The sequence below is a fragment of the Perca flavescens genome, chromosome 10 (assembly GCF_004354835.1).
Source record: "Perca flavescens isolate YP-PL-M2 chromosome 10, PFLA_1.0, whole genome shotgun sequence".
In the NCBI taxonomy this organism is placed as follows: domain Eukaryota; kingdom Metazoa; phylum Chordata; class Actinopteri; order Perciformes; family Percidae; genus Perca; species Perca flavescens.
Genome location: NC_041340.1, coordinates 13263488 through 13272178, shown reverse-complemented (window position 1 = coordinate 13272178; position 8691 = coordinate 13263488).

Below are 8691 nucleotides of genomic sequence, written 5' to 3'. Positions count from 1 at the left end.
AATACCGCACCTGCTGTGCCGATTCTCCGACCAATCTCCCGCTACATTGTCCCCTCACTCGCGAACAAGACCCCAAGGTATTTGAACTCCTTCACTTGGGCTAATGACTCATTCCCTACCTGGAGTAGGCACTCCATCGGTTTCCTGCTGAGAACCAAGTCCTCAGATTTAGAGGTGCTGATCCTCATCCCAGCTGCTTCATACTCGGCGGCGAACTGATCCAGTGAGTGCTGAAGGTCAGAGGCTGATAATGCCATCAGGACCACAGCATCTGCAAAGAGCAGCGATGAGATCCCAAGCCCACCAAACTGCAACCCCTCCCCACCCCGACTACGCCTTGATATCCTGTCCATAAATATTACAAACAGGATTGGTGACAAAGTGCAGCCCTGGCGGAGGCCAACCCTCACCTGAAACGAGTCCGACTTACTGCCGAGAACAGCTCTCACTTTGGTCGTACAGAGATTGGATGGCCCTGAGAAGAGACCCCTCACCCCATACTCCCGCAGCACCTCCCACAGTATCTCCCGGGGGACCCGGTCATACGCCTTCTCCAAATCCACGAAACACATGTTGACCGGATGGGCATACTACCAGGCTCCCTCCAGGAGCCTTGCGAGAGTGAAGATCTGGTCCATTGTGCCACAACCTGGACGGAATCCACATTGTTCCTCTTCAATCTGAGGTTTGACTATCAACTGAACCCTCCTTTCCAGCACCTTGTATTTACCAGGGAGGCTGAGAAGTGTGATACCCCTGTAATTGGCACACACCCTCTGGTCCCCCTTTTTAAAAAGGGGAACCACCACCCCGGTCTGCCACTCCTTTGGCACTGTCCCAGACTTCCACGCAATGTTGAAGAGTCGTGTCAACCAGGACAGCCCTTCCACACCCAGAGCCTTGAGCATTTCTGGACGGATCTCATCAATCCCCGGGACTTTGCCACTGTGGAGTTGTTTGACTACATCAGTGACTTCCGCCTGGGAAATCGACGACAATCCCCCGTTATCCTCCAGCTCTGCCTCTAACATAGAGGGCGTATTAGTCGGATTCAGGAGTTCCTCAAAGTGCTCCTTCCACCGCCCTATTACCTCCTCAGTTGAGGTCAACAGTGTCCCATCCTTACTGTACACAGCTTGGATGGTTCCCCGCTTCCCCCTCCTGAGGTGGCGAACAGTTTTCCAGAATTACTTTGGTGCCGACCGAAAGTCCTTCTCCATGTCTTCTCCAAACTTCTCCCACACCCGCTGCTTTGCCTCTTTCACAGCAGAGGCTGCAGCCCTTCGGGCCCTTCGGTACCCTGCAACTGCCTCCAGAGTCCTCTGGGATAACATATATATATATATATATATATAAGACTCCTTCTTCAGTCGGACGGCTTCCCTGAACACCAGTGTCCGCCACGGTGTTTGTGGGTTGGTTACCGCCCCTTGAGGCACCTAAGACCCTAAGACCACAGATCCTCGCTGCAGCTTCAGCAATGGAAACTTTGAACATTGTCCACTCGGGTTCAATGCCCCCAGCCTCCACAGGGATGCACGAAAAGCTCCGCCAGAGTTGTGAGTTGAAAGTCTGTCGGACAGGGGCCTCCTCCAGACGTTCCCCATTTACCCGCACTACCCGTTTGGGCTTACCAGGTCTGTCCAGAGTCTTCCCCCACCCCCTGACCCAACTCACCACCAGATGGTGATTGGTTGACAGCTCCGCCCCTCTCTTCACCCGAGTGTCCAAACATACGGCCTCAGATCAGATGAAACGATTATAAAATCGATCATTAACCTTTGGCCTAGGATGCTCTGGTACCAAGTACACTTATGAGCATCCCTATGTTCAAACATAATGTTCGTTATAGACAATCCATGACTAGCACAGAAGTCCAACAACAAACAACCACTCTGGTTTAGATCAGGGAGGCCGTTCCTCCCAATCACGCCTCTCCATGTGTCTCCAACATTGCTCACGTGCGCGTTGAAGTCCCCCAGCAGAACTATGGAGTCCCCTACTGGAGCTCCATACAGGACTCCACTCAAGGTCTCCAAGAAGGCCGAATACTCCGAACTCTTGTTTGGTGCATATGCACAAACAACAGTCAGAGTTTTCCCCCCCACAACCCGCAGGCGTAGGGAGGCGACTCTCTCGTCCACCGGGTAACTCCAACGAAGCGGGCGCCAGCCGGGGCTTGTGAGTATCCCCACACCCGCCTGGCGCCTCACACCCTGGGCAACTCCGGAGAAGAAAAGAGTCCAACCCCTATCCAGGAGTATGGTTCCAGAACCGAGACTATGCGTAGAGGTAGCCCCACCAGATCTAACCGGTAGCACTCGACCTCCCGCACCAGTTCCGGCTCCTTCCCCCACAGAGAGGTGACGTTCCACGTCCCCAGAGCCAGCGTCTGCTGCCTCTCGACGGTCTGGTCCGTCGAGGCCCCTGACCTTCACTGTCCCCTATGTGGCAGCGCACCCCACCCCAGCGCTTCCTCCCACAGGTGGTGGGCCCATGGGCTGGAGAGATAGGTGCCACGTAGCTTTTTTGGGCTGTGCCGTGGCAAACCCGGCCACCAGACGCTCGCTGACGAGCCCTCCATCTGGGCCTGGCTCCAGACGGGGGCCCTGGTCTTCCTCCGCGCAGGGTCTCTCTATCTCTACCTAATTGTATCATAGGGTTTTTGAACCATTCTTTGTCTGGCCCCTCACCTGAGACCACTTTGCCTTGGGAGACCCTACCAGGAGCACAAAGCTCCAGACAACACAGCCCTCAGGTTCATAGGGACACACAAACCTCAAGGTGATGGTTCCCGGAGAGGTTTTGATCATCTTAGCAAGTGCTAAAATATGTTTCAGTCTGGATTAAAATGGTGGACCAACCAACCAACTGACATTGCAATTTCCAAGATATATTTAAAAAAAAAAAATCACCACTCAATCAATACAACAATGAAGTGACTCAATATTGGTCTAAATGTAATCACCTGGTGCACATCTTTCTAATAAATTAGGTGAAGTGGGTTGATGTCAGGCAGGTGAGTGTGAGGCAGCAGGAAAAGGACCCAAATGCAGATAGTTGAGGCAGATAGAGACAGTTCAATAATTGAATGACCAGGGGAAGATACAAAAATAAGCTTGCAGACACAGGTGGGTTGAAAGGCAGGTGCAAGTAGCTCAAAAGCAAATAAACATGGCAGCAAAGAAACTACAACAATCTGACAACTGACTGGAAATAGGGACTGGTGTATTTTCTGCAGAACTGATGATGACATGAGGTGCAGGTGGGGAGATGGCAGGAAAGCTTAGGTGAGGGGGATGAGGTGATTGCAGAACAGATGGGAGTGGCAGGATCGGGAATAAAAGGAATGTCTGAAGGCATCTGGTAAACAGATAAAGCATAACACTGAAGGCGTCTGGGAATGTGGAAATATGTCTGAATAGAGGGACAGACAAGCAGAATGAGCAGGAATCCACACAATTAAGGTGGACATTGTGAGTTGGAAAGATTTAATGGAGACTTTATTATTAAAGGAGACTTTTAGCAGAATTGTATCTGTGTCCTTTATTCATCTTCTTTAACTTCAATGGACAAAGACATGATAAATGTCACAGAACAAGACTGAAGGAGACGCCAAGTAGACAGCCTCAAAATATCCTTCAGTAAGTGTCCTGCATACTGATCAAACAAATCATGGATTTCATCCGAAATGTACTGCCTCTCTTTGTTTGTTACTGATTTTGCAATGCACTTTGTTTACCAGCCATAGCACACAATACACAACTCTATATAACTATTGTAGACAACGTGCACAATCACGTCTCCACATGTCCAGGCAGCTTTTGTAACAGCGGCCAGAGTGATTAGTCAGTCTTTGTGTGCTCCCAGACTTTTTGAGGACTACAAACTGACTGATGTATCGATTACACTATTAAAATCTATTTTCTCAAAATATACTGAGGTACCGTCTGCCGAGGCTCTGTAACTCTCTCTGCTGGGTTAGCTGCTCCTTAGATCATAAGTAATAATATTTCAGATGTAATCACTAGGAGACTATTATTGAACACCTTGGCAAGTGAGTAAAATCTTAATTAGGTACATCATTTCCATGACAGAAATGTGATAAATGTTTGATGTCTGGGCATGAGAACAGAGGACACTGAAGATTCTCTTTTCTCTTAGAAGAAACACAATACTTAAATGGCAAATATGTTTGAAAAGAACAAACAGGAGCAACTGCGGTGTGTCTTTTGATTAAACCCTTTAGCTATAAGGCAGTGAATAATATATTTGGTGAATAATTTATTATAAAGGTTTATTGACAGACTTGCACCCAGCACGTAACCTAAACATCTGCAAGAGAGCTGCAGAGAACCAGAAACTAAAGTGATGACAATTTCTACATTTAAAAGCGAATTCATTCTCTGCCTGCTTTATGTGACAAATTTAATGTCAAATAATTCATCAGAGACAGACAGAGCATCACTCAGGAGAGAAAATGAAGAGCTGGTTAAATATATTTAAATAAAGAATGCATGACAGCTATTCTATTTTACTCAAAATGTCTTAGTGTGATGGAATACAGGACATGAAGCTACTGTATATACTGCAACATGAACTGTTGTTGAAGCAACCCACGGTGGACCCCTTCTGTGAGTCGAGAGATTTAATCTAATTCACAAAGCACTGAGAAATCCATCTTTGCACTACATGCTTCCCAGCTGTGAGCATCTAGGAAAAGTATAGGAAAAAGGAGATATTAGTGAACACTTCACTAATACTTCAGAAAAATTCTTTTCCACAACATCTAGGGCAGATAGATTTAACATACAGTATGTAGGGTAATTACATTAAAGCTATGTGCACTACATTTATGACTTTCTAATTACATTTTTTGAGAATCTAATTACAGATAGGCTATCTACAGTTCAACTTAATGGTCCATTCGTACTAGTCACAATGTAATTAGAGATATCTTAAATTAAAGAATTTGACTACATATTAAATTCAAATTCTATATGGGGACATCTGGTGGTGCAGTGTTTAAGATTCATATCGCTATGATTGCAACATCCCTGGTTTATATCAGGCCCGGTGACCTTTGCTGCACCCTCTCTCTCTTCCCTTGTTTCTTTTCAACTGTCCACTGTCAAATAAAGGCAAAATTAACCCCCATAAAAAAAGATAGACGGATTGACTATATATGTGAATATTGTCGCAATAAATACTAAATTAGTGTAATAATATCTGTGACGTCATTATGCTGTATATATTTAAAAACGATTCCTGACTGCTGAAAATCTATTTTGGAGATATCTCGAATTACTGCTCCTGCCAGTCAGATTGTAATTGCACATATTTTGAGAATATCTGACTGGTCACATCGTACTTATGACTTAATTATTAAAAATGCATTTTGCTAATTTTAAGTTAAGTGAAACCTTTAGCAGTATACAAAGTATGTAAACTCTAGCCCTAGGAAATCAGAGAATGTAAAATTGTCTTCAACTTGTTCAGATATGTAAAATGAAAAAAGAATCAACTGCACTAAAAAAATATATCATCAATTAACAATATAGTAATTTACAGGTCATATTAGCTTATTACCAAAATCCATTTCTCATTTTCTCAGTTCAACAAGGACCTAATTAAAGTAGCAACATCAGCACACATAGGTTCCTTCCCCTGTCACAGTCACATAAACAACTTAAGCAGCTAATTACAAGACAATAAATGATGTTCCGCTGAGGGTTTGTGAGCCATACAGTGTTGTCTTTATGGAGGCACAACTTATTGATGATATTTGCTCATGCTGTCACCTGTCCCTATAGATCAATACAGTAATGGAACTCCCTGGCAGAAAGGCACACCATAACACAGCTTTCCCTTTCATTTTATCCCCATACACTTCATAACAAAGTTACCAACATAAGTCAGCCATGACAGCCTCTTCAATAATGTGACACTGGTGAAGAAAGGAACATGACGTATTGGTGTCAAAGCTGTGGGGAGCCATAAGCCAGACAGAAAGCACGGACTGCCCATCTGTCAACAATCTCAATTAACCACTGTACAGATAGAGGCACGCGGTTCTTTTATGCAGCGCTGCGGAAAAAAACAAGGGTCTCACTCACAACAGTGGGCAAGATCCTATTTTTACAAAGAGAAAACTGTGTATTCAAGTGAGCTGGATTGGTCCATCCATCAGGGAGGGGGGAGGGGGGGGGTCAAATTGAAATCTGACATTTCGAGTCCCAACGCCTTTGCTCACTGACACTGATATGAACCATAGCAAGTGACAAATTGTTTGTATCGGGCCTGTCCCTGGGTGAAGCCTCTGATAATGTTTAGGGTTGAAATAGGTCCCCTTGACATTTCGCAGAAAGGTCAGGTTTTGTGTTCATTAATGCAGGGGCAATGAGGATTATTGTCATAATCTGGGTTTGTGCCAACTCATGAATGCTGCCTTTTTTTTTTTTTTTTCCTTTCAATATCAGGACACAAGGAGTCATGCACAGCAAGGGCAGACTGACAGGAGCAAGATCACAGGAGGGCGCTTTTGTTGAGGCAGTTTGCTGATTCAAATAGTATCACCTCTGTAAAGTTTCAACTCGTGTGTGGCACTGTGCAAATGTCCAAATAGCTGGTTTGATTAACAAATAAGTAATATGCAGCTGTCTCATTAAATTAAAAAAAAAATGGCAAAGTAGCCTAACCTAGTTTGTTACAATAAAAACAAATCTCATCATTCTCTCTGCGTGTGTGAGAAGATTGCTGACTATTTCACGAGGAAAAACGCACAGGATTAATTGGGTTCTGTAAGCAAGGGGTCCGTTTACAGCTAAATTAACAAACCTATCTGTAAATCATTTAATGTCTGAACCAGACAAATTAGTGCCTTGGATCCAGAGCTAATAAACAACTTGAAGCGGCGTCGATATGTCCATAGTCCTATACTGCTGATAGCGTGTGTGGCATTTTTGATGAGCCTAGCTCCTCAGGGAACAGTGGGGCAAATTGGGCCATTTTCTTTAATTCTTAGTCTGTTGGAAAGCAAATGCAAATAGACATCCAGCATATTTGCCGTTTTGTTCACTTACAGTTGAGGATCTTGCTTGAAAACCTGACCTTATTTTGGACACAAGATGATAGTTCACTTTTCTCTTTAAAAGCCCTAATGAAAAAATACTAGTAGTATTATTGGCCTATGTAGGAATACTACTGAGGCTTTTATCTGTGGCTTCCAAAATGTTGCACTGCTTGCTCTTGAGGGAATTACTGTAATTGTTGGGGCTTTGTAAATTATAGAGTGTGGTCTAGACCTACTCTATCTGTAAAGTGTCTCGAGATAACTCTTGTTATGATTTGATACTATAAATAAAATTGAATTGAATTGAATTGAACATGGCTGTATTACCAACCAATCAGACAGAGCAGGCAACTGTTACAGGGCCCTGTTGTGGCAATTTTGTAACCCACTCTGACAACGAGAAACAGGACAAAAATCTTATAATGCTCAGAGCTACAGAAGACAAAGGTTAGTTTTGTAAAGAATTTAAGTGTTTCAGAATCTCTGAAGAAGGAGAGGCTTTGGTCCAAATGAAGGGTTAACACAAAGATTTATTAACAAAAATTATAAGTCAAAATACAGAGAATTACGCTGCAGCGGGCCTTGAAAATAGTTGTTTAACCCTCAAGTTTCCACATCTATTTCGCCCCAAATCCCCGTTGCCCCCCTGCTTTATTCCTCCAATCCCAGGGGCGGTTACTTTTCTCCTTCGTGAGTAAGAGCCTTCCTCATAGGCTCTTCGTTGGCATGGTGACAGGTTGGACGCATCTCATTGGTTTCTTCGCTGTTGCTGTAGGAAGGACATGCCCTAAAATTTTCCCCCTAGGGGTTATTTTCACTCACAGATCAATAGGCTCATCTATCTACTATCATGCAGATTTCAAGTCTTTACAAGTTTACAGGAATTAACATTCTATTGTCCTAACCCAGACTAAGGCACCAGGAGGTTGGAGACTGAAAGAAGCAGAAGGTTATTTTCTGCTGTGTAGGAGAAGGTTTCTCTTTATATGTTAATAGTTGGTTTTAACCTAATCTATCTGCAAAGACAGGAAGAGAGGGGGAGAGAAAGGGTCTGTTTTTACCTATTCTTTACAGAGACAAAAGGTTAGGATTATGATAACAAGATCTGTCTTGACCTTAGTGGTCATTTAGATTCAATTCCTATTTTCATAACCTGGTTGCAGCATACAATTTATTACTTAAAACATAAAACATACATGATTATTAAAATCAGCATTGTTACAACTTTATTTATCTCAACAGTTTGTAATATGAACACTAATAGGAAGCTGTTCTCTCTCTCTTTACACCTTGGCTTGGTTTCTTTCAATTAGTATCTTGCATACCATTGTTCTCAAGACAAAAGGGCTAATAAGCCAAAGGTCAGGATCTTCTGATGACATCCAGGTGGGCAACAATGCCTTAGTGTATGTATGGCCGAGATTCAACCAAAGTTTACATTGTGAATGATTCAGCATGATTAAACACAAGAGAAAATAACATACAGGTGTTTGATCAAACATTATTTCCCTTACAGCCTGAACCTCCAGGGGTCCCCAAAAGCCACAGGTTTATTGTGTGGCTACTAGTTTTGTATTCGCTGTCCAGTGAAAACCATCTATCTAAATCTAAATGTGTTG